We start from the raw sequence: 13,991 nt of genomic DNA, 5'->3' as shown, positions 1-13,991 counted from the left end.
AGAAATAAACATTTTATAAAATACTGTGGTCTGTAAAGTATGTGAAAATCACATCAAAGAGATTTCAGAAATGACAAAGTAAACTTTTACTTTTAAGAGGCATTCTGCAATTACCAAGAAGTCTGAACATATTCACTGAATTAAGGAAGGAAAAACATACCCCAGGACATAACTCTATAGCTAAAATGAAGACTTTAAGAAAAATAAGGACTTTCCTGGTACCTGTTATAATAGTTGTATTCCCTTATCATCACACTGGAAGTTCAACGTAGAACGTTATAAAATAGCCATACAAGATAATTCTGAAAATTTTCTATCAATTGACTGTCAATTAATCATCTTCCCTCTTACTGGCCCTCACCGACAGGAGAAATGATACAACCTGCAGCGTGGAGAAGGCTGGAACACTAAAGCACAAGGAACTACCTACCTAACCGCCACATAGTAGCAACAGTGCCAGCCAGGGAGGAAGACACACACCCAAGCCCTCCAAACCGCTTGGCCTGCATCAATGCACCCAGTCCTTCGGATGGAGCAGAACTTCCAGAATTTCAGCTTCCTTGGAATTTGCTGAGGGAAAGTGCATGTATTCCCACCGGGCAGTTAGAGGTAAAGACATGAAGATGCTCTCAATCCTGTATCCTGGAGTGGAGAGGCCAAACTTTGTACCTCGATCATACACCAGATTAAATCCTACATGCTGTCCTCTTCGGAGTTGCTGCCACAGCTTCTCCTTGGTGGTGAGGGGAAGGTTGGGGATGGAATCATCACAGTGCTTTTTCACAAGAGGAATGTAAGAAGGAACCACAGCCTGGGCACAGCTCTGCACCAAGCGAATGACATCCTCCTTGGATGGAGAATTGAGATCATGGAAAAAGATCTCACCAATGCCCCTCCACTCTCCACGATGGGCTAATAAAGAAGTAATCATCGCACCATTTTTTAAATTGGGAGTAGAGATCTGGACCATGTTGGTCACAAGCCTCCTTTAGAGTTTGGTGAAAATGGACGTTGGAGTGAGATCACATCCACCACCAAACCACCATCAGCTTCTCCTACTTCCAAGTACCAATAGTTGTTGAAATGCATCGTGAGTGCATGAGGATTCTTGGGATGGATCACAGAACTCACAACCCATAGCACAAAATGGCGTTTTACCATCTTTAGCCTTCAAAAGTTTTCCTCTGCTTTTCATTTGCTTTGCTGCTTCCTCAGAAAGGTTTCCATGCACTGCAAGAGCTGCTCACCCCAGCCTTCTCAACAACACATCCATCTTGAGAACTCAGCTGATGCCACCACCCCCTTCCATCCTCTTCCCATCGATCCACCTAGTAGTCGGCAACTCCATCTACCTGTTCCAAGGCCTGGCACACCTGTGCCTGGGACTCCAGGGCCTTTAGCTCCATCTTGGATTTCATGTCACCAGCCGGGTCTCCTCCCGAGCTCATGCAGGTGGGTCACTGGGGGGGCTATGAAACAGTGGCAGCTGTGGGCCAACTCATCCTCCTCGCAGCCGCCATGGGAGGATGACTTTTAATCAAGACTTTATTATGAAAACAGCCTTGAGTTTAATTGAGAAGGGATTGTGATTTCCCTTTTGTATTTCTAAAACAGTTAGTCAGAGACTCAGTCATTGGTATTTGGCAGAACTGATGAGTCTACATCTGTACTCACTGGTTGCTAAAGGTTGAGACATCCAGGTCTAATTAAAAAGAGCCATAAAAGATGGATAATGATAGCAAACATTTATTGAAAAGTTAGTGATGCAGTAGTAGTATTCTGAGTACTTTAAATTCTGAGTACTTGGAAAACTCATAACACAGGCCATTTTATGTCATGAGCTGTAAAGCCAAAAGAGCTAGTGTCCTTGTAAAACAATGTGTGTATTTTTCCTTAAACTATGGGGAGTGTGGGCAATAGAAATAAATTTTCTTTATTATGGCTGTAGCTATGACCAGTTGTTAAAGTCATGATCTTGTTTTCTGTTGAGGAAATGAGATGAAGTGAATTATCCAAGGTCACATTGCTAAGAAGTGGCAGGTCAAGATCAGAATAAGACAGTCTGATTCTAGAACCCATGCTTCATGTTGCTCACCAGTGTTTATTCTAGAAAGAAAAAATACATTCAGATTTTTAAAAATGCCACATTATTTTTAGCAAGGAAACAGGAAGAGCTTCCTGCAACATACAATATTTTAAGTTGTATCTTTGAAAATTTTAAAAGTAGAGAGCTGCAGATTTTCAAAAAAATATGTGAGCTTTAACATAATAAAACATAATAGAACTCAACACCAAAAGCCACCAAAGAAACTCCTGTAACACATGGAGGCCGAACAACACACTATTGAATAACCAGTGGGTCATGGACGAGATTAGAAATGAAATTCAAATGTTCATGATATTTAACAAAAATGAGCACACAAATTTCCAGCTCCTCTGGGATACACCAAAGGCAGTACTCATAGGTTTATTGCTCTGAGTTCCTACATCAACAAATTGGAGAGATCTAAAGCCAACAATTTAATGAGACATCTGAACCTCCTTGAAAAAGAGCAGCAAGATAAACCCCAATCCAGTAGATGGAAAGAAATAATTAAATCAGAATTAAATGAATTAGAATCCAAAAAAATAGAAAGAATCAACAAAACAAAGAGTTGGTTCTTTGAAAAAATTAACAAAATTGACAGACCTTAGCAAATCTTATCAGAAAAAGAAGAGAACACACCCAAATAAATAAACTCAGAGATGAGAATGGAAACATCACCACAGAAACAACCAAGATTCAGAACATTATAAGGGAATATTCTCAAAACTTTATGCTAATAAGTTTGAGAACTTGGCAGAAATGGACCTTTTCCTAGCAAATATGGACATGCCGAAACTAAACCAAGATGAGATAAACCATCTTAACAGGCCCATATCAAGCATTGAAATAGAAACAGCAATAAGAGACCTTCATCTAAGAAAAGCCCAGGACCAGATAGATTTACAGTGGAATTCTAAAGCAGAACTCACACCAATAGTCTTCTAACTCTTCAACGAAATGGAAAGAGAAAGTTCACTACCAAACACATTCTATGAAGCCATCATACCCTCATCCCAAAACCAGGCAGGGAGTCATCAAAGAAGAGAACTATAGACCCATTTCTTTGATGAATGTTGATGCAAAACTTCTCAACAAAATTTTGGCCAATGGACTTCAACAATTGATCCAAAAAATCATACACCACGATCAAACAGGATTCATTTCAGGGATGCAAAGCTGGTACGATATATGCAAATCAATTATAAAACTTATCTCGTCAACAAGAGCAAGGATAAGAACCACATGATTACCTCAATAGATGCAGAAAAGGCATTTGACAAAATCCAAGATCTAACACCTCTTTATGATGAAGGTTCTGGAAAAAATAGGAATCTAGGGAACATTCCTCAATACAATAAAGGCTGTATATGACAAACCTACAGCCAGGATCATACTTAATGGTGAAAAACTAAAGCCATTTCCTCTAAAGTCAGAAATGAGACAAGGATGTCCACTCTCTCCACTTCTCTTCAATCTAGTATTAGAATGCCTAGCTACAGCAATAAGACAAGATGCAAACCTAAAAAGGATCCAAATAGGGAAAGATGAGGTAAAACTGTCCCTCTTTGCAGATGACATGATTTTGTATTTGAAGAATCCCACGAACTCCACTCCCAAGTTACTCAAGCTGATTCAAAACTTTGGCAAAGTAGCAGGATATAAAATTAACCCTCAAAAATCAATGGCTTAAAAAACAACTCAATGGCTTTTCTGTATGCCAGCAATGAGAAAAGTGTGGCTGAAATCAGGAAAGCAACTCCATTTGTAATAGCCCCACCAAAAAATATACCTTGGAATTAACTTAACCAAAGAAGTGAAGGACCTCTATGATGAAAACTTTAAACACCTGAAAAAGGAAATCAAAACAGAACTTAGAAAGTGGAAAAAACTCCCATGCTCCTGGATTGGAAGGATCAACATTGTGAAAATGGCAATACTTCCCAAGGCTATCTACAAATTCAATGCGATACCTATCAAAATTCCAACCTCATTCTTCAAGGAAATAGAAGAGGCATTCCAAAAATTCATATAGAACAATAAAAGACCCCAAATAGCAAAAATGATCCTTAACAGAAAGAACAATGCTGGAGGAATATCAATACCAAATTTGAAATCCACTATAAAGCCATAGTAATCAAAACAGTTTGGTACTGGCACAAGAACAGACCTCAGGACCAATGAAATAGAATTGAAAATCCAGAAATGAACTTACAGACATATAGCCATTTAATCTTCGATAAGGGAACTAAAAAATAGGATGGAAGAAAGACAGCCTTTTCAGTAAATGGTGCTGGCAAAACTGGTTAATCTCTTGTAGAACACTAAAGCTAGATCCTTATATATCACCCTGCACCAGAATCAACTCCAAATGGATCAAAGACCTATGAGTCAAAGCAGACACTCTGAAAACATTATAGGATGGAATAGGTGAAACCCTAGGTCTCCTTGTCACAGGCTGAAATTTTCTTAATAGAGACCCAGAAACACAACAAATCAAAGAAAGGTTGGACAAATGAGATTGCATGATATTGCAGAGCTTCTGCATAGCAAAGGACATAGCTAGCAAGATCAATAAAAAGCCCATGGATTGGGAGAAGATCTTCACTAGCCATACAATGGCCAAGGTTCTCATAGCTAAATATACCTGGAACTAAAAAAATTAAATCCCCCAACAACAAATCCTCAAAGAAACAACTGCCCTAAAGACATAAAAAGAAACTTCTCTGAACAGGAAAGAAGGCTGGCCAATAGACACATGAAGAAATGCTCAACCTCTCTAGCCATAAAAGAAATGCAAATCAAAACAACATTGAGGTATCCCTCACCCCAGTTAGAATGGCTAGAAGCAAGAACTCTAATAACAGATGCTGGAGGGGATGTGGACAGAAGGGAACCCTACTGCATTGTTGGTGGGAGTGTAATCTTGTTCAACCACTTTGGAAAGTAGTATGGAGGTTCCTCAAAAGACTCCACATAGAACTCCCCTATGACCCAGCAATCCCACTTTTGGGCATTTACCCAAGTATTCACAAACAAGACCATACTAAAGCTACCAGCACAACTATGTTTATTGCACATTATTCACCATAGCTAAGATACGGAACCAACCCAGATGCCCCTCAGTAGATGAATGGATCAAGAAAATGTAGTATATATACACAATGGAATTCTATGCCTCTATCAGAAAGAATGACGTTGCCCCATTTGTTAGGAAATGGAAAGACTTGGAAAAAATTATATTCAGTGAAGTAAGCCATACCCAAAGAAGCATAGGTCCCATGGTTTCCCTTATTTGTAATAACTAGTATATGTTTGAGACAAGCAGAAAAGGTCAGATAAGTTGGTGTTATGTGAAATGAACCCCAAGATAAATATTCAAATGTTTTTTCTTTCTTGTGATTGTTTCTAACATATTTATAAGATGATTTCTTTGTTGCTTTGTATGTCCCTCTTCCACAGCATAACCTCTGCTTTCATTGTATTTGATGTTGGTACAATTTGTGGAGGGGAAGGAAAAAAACCAAATTGTTTAAATAGGGATACAGGTGGACCCATTGTAACGATGAGATGTAGAAGTTGTTATGTCGAAAAACGAACTTTACAACTTTGTGGGGGGGGAGAAGGGAGAGTTGTTGTGGAAGCGATGGGAAGGGGAAACAAAGGAAGAGGCTACAATGCTTGATAAGAAATGTACTCCTTACCTTACCCATGTAATTGTAACCCCTCTGTACAGTATTTTCACAATAAAATATTTTTTAAAAATTAGCTAACTACCGAGTTACAGTATATAATATTATAAAGAGTAGATTCTGTCCATCCATTTTTCAAGACCCTTCATGTAATATATCTTTGTGAATGTGCATGAAAACATTTGAAAGAAATCTGAATAAATTGAATCAGAGTTGAGGCTTTTCCCTTAAAAAAGAAAAGTAGAGAGCTGCAGATTTTTTTAAAAATATGTGAGTTTTACCATAATAAAACATATATGTTAATAAAATATATATGAAACATGGTTTAGCAATACATATACATGTTTTATTATGTTTACTTATATAAACATGTGTTATATATTAGTATATTACATATAATATGCATAAGCATTATATATTTGTGTGTGTTTTATTAACTTTATGTAATAGAACTATGCAAATAAGAGAACTAAGTTCTCTTTGTGTTCTGGCTGCTTAGAACCACCATTTTTTTTTTTTTGGTCAGTCTTGGGGCTTGAACTCTGGGCCTGGACACTGTCCCTGAGCTCATCAGCTTAAGATGAGAGCTCTACCACTTGAGCCATAGTACCCCTTCCGGTTTGGAGATAAAAGTCTCACGGACTTTCCTGCCTGGGCTGGCTTTCAATTACAGACCGAAACACTGGCGCCCAGCTTGGAACAACCATTTTTTAAACATAGCCTGGTGGCTAAGCCACACCTGAGTTATGGAATGAAACTCCCTGAACTGGTGCCAGCCATAACTGTATTATTACTCTTCAGTTGGGCAATGTTGGGCAAGTTGCTTATCTTCTGCTCAGACTGAAAGAGATATGAGATCTTCCCTTTCTTGTATACTCTGTTAGCTGCCCCAGTTTCCTAGACACTGGAAGATTTAGACATTTGACTAGAGACAAAGGACTTTATCACACATGGCTACAGCAGTGGCAAAGTATCAGCATTTGTGTCATTTCTCTGTAGGGTGACATCAAGTGGGTAAAGAAACCCCAAATCTCTTACAAAGGGCAATAAGCCTCCCTGAGGTGAAATATTGTTTTTATTACATTGGACAAGGAATGCACCAGCCATTTACACCTAAGGGAAACACCATGATTGTTTTTCTATACAAATATCCTTGAAAAGACCGTCTAAAACAACAACAAGAAAAAAAACCTTAGCTAATAAAATGTGCAGAAGCCCAAGGGACTTGTGGAGAATATGCCAAAACTTGTCTGTACACAGTTTGTCCATCAAGGATATGGGAATAATAATTATTATTATTCAACATGATAGTATTTAAAAATAATATAGAAGGGTTTCTGCTGTTTGGGGTAATCAGTAAAATTTAGTGCTCTTGTATTTTTCAATTTGCTGTAAAATACATAAAATTTACTATCTTAACCATCTTGCTGGATGATAGATTTATTCTATCTTTAAACTTCTGAGGAACTGCCACAATTATTATTCTAGTTCCCATTACTATTATTTATTATAATTCTCATTCCTCACTTCCTTCTCCCCCCACCAAAACAGATCAAATAAAACCAAAAAAAAACTTAGCACAATTTCGTTTAACTCCACAAGTTTTGCAAAGGATTTTCTCAAGATTTGTTTATTATCTATTACCCCAAATATATTTCTCACTCAATTTTCTGTTATTTTAATATATTCTTCCAACTATCTGACCTCTCTTAGTTTTCCCTCTCTTACTCCTATAGTTAGCCACAGTTTTGTTCCTAATCCCCAGAGAACAACAAATATTCTTCTGCATAATTACTGTCCATTGAAGATAGGACTAAAATGATTTTTTTCTGGGATATGACTGTTGGTCATTGTTGTTCCTATGTATTTTATCCATGCCCTATAAGAGAGGACCTCATCAACTCACTACTACTGCTGGGAGACCTTGCCTGCCTTTTATTTCATTATGCAGTACAATTTACTGCCAATTTTCCCTAAGACTAGCCTGGGGCCTTCATTTTTTATAACCAAAGGATCATTAATGTGTTTTTCATAAATGAGAGAACCAATTTTCCCCTAAGATAGATTCTATAATTTCCCTACAATATACAAGTGGTAGAGGTCAGATTTAGAATAAATAAATAGAAATTACAGTGTTTTCTTCTAGCTTTCAAGGAAACTACTTGGAAAGGTTAATGATTTTAAAAACAATCCAGAGAGATTGAGCAGCTTTTAATTTTGTGTTTCAGAGCTAAACTCATAGTTTAGAACACTTAATGAATCTTTCAGAAAGCACAACAAATTTGCAGCCAAATTATAACAAGACAATACCTGGATGCTTTATATATTTCAGTAAGAAACCTAAACCAACAGGCAGGCAATGATGGTTCAACCTATAATCCTAACTACTCAAAAAATTGAGACCTAGAGGACCTTAGTACAAAGTCAGACAGGGCAGATAAATCTGTGAGACTCTTATCTCCAACTAACCAGCAAAGGGCTGGACTGATGGCTCAGTTGTCAGAATGCCAGCCAAGAACACAAACATTGAATGAGAGCATAGGGCACAAGTCCTAGCACACACACACACAATCTAACTATTGTTTAATGTTGTAATGTCTCCATCTTTTACAGTTGAGAGAAAAAGCTATTAACACATGCTGAAAATTTTTAAATGTAAAAATAACTGGTTGTGTGTGAAGTATTTCTTTGCTTTACTCTTCAGTTACAACTAGCTACAACAATTACAAAGAATTTTACTACTCTTTAGCACATTATTTGTAATTGTGAAACAAAGCACCCACTGCCTGAACAATGGAGTGTTTTCCCTTCCACTTCCTTGTAGATGAGATTATTTAGTAAATGAAATTATGGATGGCTGGTTGATTTTCTTTATATTTTCATAGTTTTTCCATTCTGAATAATCAGATGCACAATTTTAACTTCTACTGTTCAAAAGCAATCAAAACATTATGTATTTTGTATCAGCATTTTAATGTTTTTCTTTAATGACTAATTCAAGTTGAAACTAGTCAACTCTTAACTGAGTTACAAAAATAGAAAATGATTACATATAGCTTTGAGTTAGGGTTACAGTGTTAGGCAGGCTCAGCAAAGCGCTGTGTAACCAAACTCAGTCGCTCAACTAAGGTGTCTCCTGTTTGTTTGCTCTGGAAAAATCAAGATTTGAAGGGAAGAAGGGCATATTATCAGGTGAGAGAGTATAAAAAGTGTCAATCTTTATCCTCTGTCATGAGAAATCCAGGGCTTTCCCTAGCTAATGCTTTTGTTTGTCTATGTGTTTGGCTAGTTGGTTGTTTGGTTTTTTAACCTTTTGATATTTTCAGAAGACCATGAACAGCCTCATGGGTGTTATATTCTAAAATGGTGTATTCTAAATGGACTCCATATCTAGTAGGGAGGAAAGTATCTTTTCTAATTTTACTCTCCTAATAGAATGTTCTACAATGTCCATTATTTTCTTAATGTTTTTTATAAGTTGCAATTTTCTTTAAGCATTTTGCATTTTGATATCCACTAGAAAGCTATATATTTTAAATGAATTAATTGTATTGACAATTTTTTTCTTAATAGTCTTTGTATTTTCTTTTTTATTTTTTTATTGTGAAAATACTGTACAGAGGGGTTACAATTACATGAGCAAGGTAATGAGTACTTTTCTTATCAAGCATTGTTACCTTAACCACTGTTTTCACTGTTTTTGTTGGTATAATTTGTGGAGCGGAAGAGAAGAGGACCCATTGCAACAATGAGATGTACAAGACATTATGTCGAAAAACGAACTTGACAAATTTTTATCTAAGGCTTTTTAAAAACATTGATAAATTCTCCAAGTTTCTGGTTTTCTTCAAAATAGATATTCTTAAAATAGTCAACAAGCACGTATCTATGTATAACATAAGATTGGCATATAGACATAATTGTGTTAGATTGTTCCTGCCACAAACAGCAGTTAAATGTCTGAGTGCTGACTATTGTCCGTCTAGGAAAGTAGGCAGAAAAGGGACCAGATAAGACATGAACAACCTGGCTGGTGTTGGTGATGATTGCAAGGTGTACTGTGCTTTACTGTTTGGTTAAGATGACTTGTGGCATTTGCTAGAAATTTGTTGAGGGGCTTTCCACATTTGAACATTACATTCATTTTATTTTTCAAAACTAAACACCATACGCCTATTCCATCATTCAACAATGCCTCTGTGTCTCTCACTACCTCCTGGCCATTAGCCTACTTTCTATCAATAAATAGTTACATGTAGATTGTCATGTAAACATAATTATATAATTTGTGGTCATTGCAACCAACTTCTTGTACCTAGCACAACATTTTTGAGGCTTCTACATTATAGCCTACATAAGAATTTGGTTCCTTTTTGTGCCTAAATAATATTCAATAGTATAAATAAAACCACATTTATTTAATCTACTGTTTGGTTGATGAACATTTGGGCTGTTGCTTCTTTGGGTGAATTTTCTATTCTGTCAAGTGATTTGAAATTCTTTATACCATGCAAATCTAGAAAGTTCAGCAAGGCAGGAAGAAGTACTCTGTACCTTAATCAGCTCACAAGGAAGTTGAATCTCCTTCACAAAGGTATAAAGAGTTCAAGCTGCAGAGCCAAGAAGAGAATTCAAGCCTTGTGACAACAAACCGGTGCCTCTTCAGTTCTGCCAGAAAACAAACCAGCAGGTAAGCTGCTGCAGCACAACTTGTGAGTTGTCAGAAAGCCAGATTTGCAATCAGATTCTGGAGCAGGATAGATGACAGCAGGTGAGTAAGAGCAGCTGTGTTTTTTTGTATCACCTTATAATTTTGTGCTTGGGACGTCCATAGATCATCCTCTGTTTGCCCTCAAAGAGTCAGTGAGCTGCACCTCACTCTCACGCGACTCCCAGATCTTGCAGGGAGACAAGGAATCAGAGCAGAGTGAACTGATTAGCAGGAGAACTCCCTGGTGGAAACAAGAGTCAAGGGAGCTCGAAGTACAAGGAAGTTGATGTGAGCTTGTTCCGTTTTCATTCCTCCACCGTGCGGTGAACCAGCTTACAGCCACACTCCTGAGGCAGAGATCAGGAACAAAAATAGGAACAATATTCAGGCTTGATACAGAGGAGTTCACAATCTACTCTGGAGGACAATGAAACACCCATAAAGATCAGGATTATTATAGAAAGTCATGGAAGAACATGCAAAGAGAGGGAAAAGAGGGGAAACGTTGCTTCATTGTTGGGGTGATTTGAAGTGGGTTTTGAAATCGAAGAGGCTTTTTAGCTTGTGAAACAGGTGGCAAGTGGCATGAGGGACATGGGGGCAAGGTGCCATCTGTCATGGTCAGGAATTTTAAGCAGTTGAATGCAGCTTGACCATTTGGTCCAGAGCCTGGGAGAGGGGTGTCCGAGAGGGTGGTAGAAGTAGATGTTGACACCTGAGAGGCAACATGCCATCTGATGCTTGAGATCCTGGAATGGACACTTTATGTTCCACGTGGTAGAAAATGGTTTAATCAGATCAAATTTAGAAGCTTCTTATGGCCATATGGGACTTATCCTGGGACAGGTCGTACCGGATGGGCAGGAAAAAAAATTAACAACAAAAATTGTACACTTTGCTGATAGCTGCACTCTTTTATTTAGTTATTACCTTGCTCTTAAACTTGTTTCTGTTCTTCCATAAACTTGTTTCAGAAGTTTCCAGGCACTGTGGAGATACAAATGTATCTGTCTCCAGATCTGAAGTTATCTCAGTCATCCTGGTGTGATATCACCAAAAAGAAATCCTTATTAATCACAGTTTAAAGAGTGCTGGGCACATGTGGTAACATCCATCAGGCCTATCTGTGCAACTATCACTAAGGATGACTTGCTTTTGTTTGGCTTTCACACCACAGAGCCATAGCAGTCAGTTTAAACATGTCTTTGGCACGGGACCCATTCCAGGCCAATGTGGCCAGTATACATCCTTGAACAATACTTTCTACAACCCCCTGTGCAGTAACCTGTAAGATGATCATGAAGTCTGGAAAAGACTGATTTGAGAATCAGTAGCCCAAGGATTCTTAACATTCTCTATATCCATAAGCCACAGAACATCAGTATTCAGAGTGTAGCATGAAGCAATGAAGATTCAGGCAGCTCTGGGAAGAATAAAGATTAGTTTTCTGCTTAAAAACAAGGGAGGGAATCTGTTCTTGGCAGTTCTGGAAGACACCTGCTTAACCAGCTCTGGGGCCTTGAAAATGCCATCAGTCAGTTGGGGCAGAGGAAAAAAAAAAAGACACTGGAACTCAAAATGTGGTTTCATTCATTTGGATTTCCAGATGCAAATGATGTATTCCTGGCAAAGTTTTCCAGCTTAGTTCAGTGAAGTTTTATGCACACAGTAGTCTAAGCAGAAAGAACTTGGCATTTGTCATCTATCATACATATGGCAATGTATTTAAGAACTTTTGAAATAAATATTGTTAGAATTTCTTACTAATGGGATTCGCAGCTCCATTTTACTTAGAAAATACTTGTTTCCCCTATGTGGCAATAAAAATAGCGAATCCTACTTACCATTTGTTATTTCTGTTGACTCTTCTTAGTTATCAATGGAGGTAGGTCTGCATAGGAGATGAGTTGACTGAGGAACAGGAGGATAAGTCACCTGCCACCACCACACAGCAGTCCATGGATTATTTTTTTTACTTTTCAGGGTTCAGCTTGGTCAAAAGGCCATCTGTAACAAGTTCAAGAATTCCATTGAGAGTCAAGTCGTCTCAAGAGCAAGGTGTTTCATGCCCAATTTCTCTTCTCTTTTTCAGCAATGAACAGAACCAAAAGTCATTTTCTAATAGATTGGCCAGCCTGCCCCAGTCTGATAGTGAGACATGCTTGATGCGAATGGGAGGACAATAGGCTTATGTCCTCATCCCAGATGCCACATTTAATCAAAGATTTCACAGCAACTGGTGATCTTAATTAGCTCTAATTCACCTGTTTCTCATTGTGCTTTTTTTTTTTTTTTTTTGCAAAAGATATTGGAAGGGACTGGGCATTCAAATGTCATTCAATTTTTGAGTTACTGCCTTACGTATCCTAAACATGAAAAGCTTTCTTTTTGCTTTCAGTAGTAATAGACAAGAATAATAGAGTTTTAGAGTGTGCGCTCACATAATCCAGGGCTTGTCTGACAGATGGCAGGGCAGGGATCTGTATATTGAGCCTCAAATGTCCATACCCTCTGATTCTAGGACTGAGATTATGAACTGTTGTTTCCTTTTATGCCAGAGAATTGGAAGTAAAAGACATAGAATCTTGAGATTCAAAGGTAAGGAGGGAGTTATTCTTCCTCTTCTTTGGTCCTAGGGTTATTTTCTAGGCTGACATCTCACATGACAAGTCTGGGGAACAAATCTTTACATTGTTTGACATATTAATTTAGTCATAGTTCATGGAAAACAAAAAGTTGGGAGTTTATTGAGGCTCTCTAAAGCCTACTATGTTTTCTAGACTGTTCTAGAACTTGGATAACAGCAGGAGCCAGAGTTTTCAAAAAGAAAAATGAGTTGCTATGAGCCAATGTTTTATATTTACCAATGTTTTATTTACCAGTGTTATTTATCTACTGTTACCCAAAAATCTAGTCTTTGCGCCTTTGTAAAACGTGGGGAGGATCTGAAAAGAGTCGGAAAGGATCATCTCTGGTTCTTACCCTTGCTCTTCCTACCCCCAATCCTGCCCTTATCCGCAGAGCATCTGTGTCTCTCTCTAGTGGAACTTTGTCCCATCCTGAGGAATCCAGGCCTTTGTTTTCTTCATCTGCCTACTGAGTTCTTTCTTCTTGCTATACCTTTCTATCAATCAGCTCAAATTGTAGACTTGTGTAAGCAATATTTCCACATAATCACTTGAAATGATTTTCATTTAATAAAAGTTATTAAATTGGAAAGAAAAAACATATAAATGGCTATATTTTTGAGATGCAAAGGTAGAAAAAGGTATGAGCATTATAGTATGAAAACTGTTTCTACTGAGTGAGTACCTGGATCATATGGGTTACCAAATCTCTAATTAGCCAAGTGACCAATCTAGTCATGACATTTTTGTTACATGTAGTTTTCTTCTCCCTTTTCTTTTTTCCATATTTTTTTTATATATTAAAAAATAATTTATTATCTTTAAGTTGTACAAAGGTGTTGCAATTCAACAAAGCAGTTTATGAATACAATGTGTGT

General features: G+C 37.6%; 1 pseudogene; it reads right to left on the bottom strand.

Moving 5' to 3' along the window:
- Window positions 1-368: 368 nt before the first annotated feature.
- LOC122099838 lies at window positions 369-11,524 on the bottom strand (annotated as a pseudogene).
- Between the last annotated feature and the right edge of the window lie 2,467 nt (window positions 11,525-13,991).

Source organism: Dipodomys spectabilis, unplaced genomic scaffold (assembly GCF_019054845.1).
Source record: "Dipodomys spectabilis isolate Male_0828 unplaced genomic scaffold, ASM1905484v1 ptg000017l, whole genome shotgun sequence".
Taxonomy (NCBI): domain Eukaryota; kingdom Metazoa; phylum Chordata; class Mammalia; order Rodentia; family Heteromyidae; genus Dipodomys; species Dipodomys spectabilis.
The sequence above is the reverse complement of the archived record's forward strand: the minus strand, read 5'-3'. Positions and strand labels throughout refer to the sequence as shown.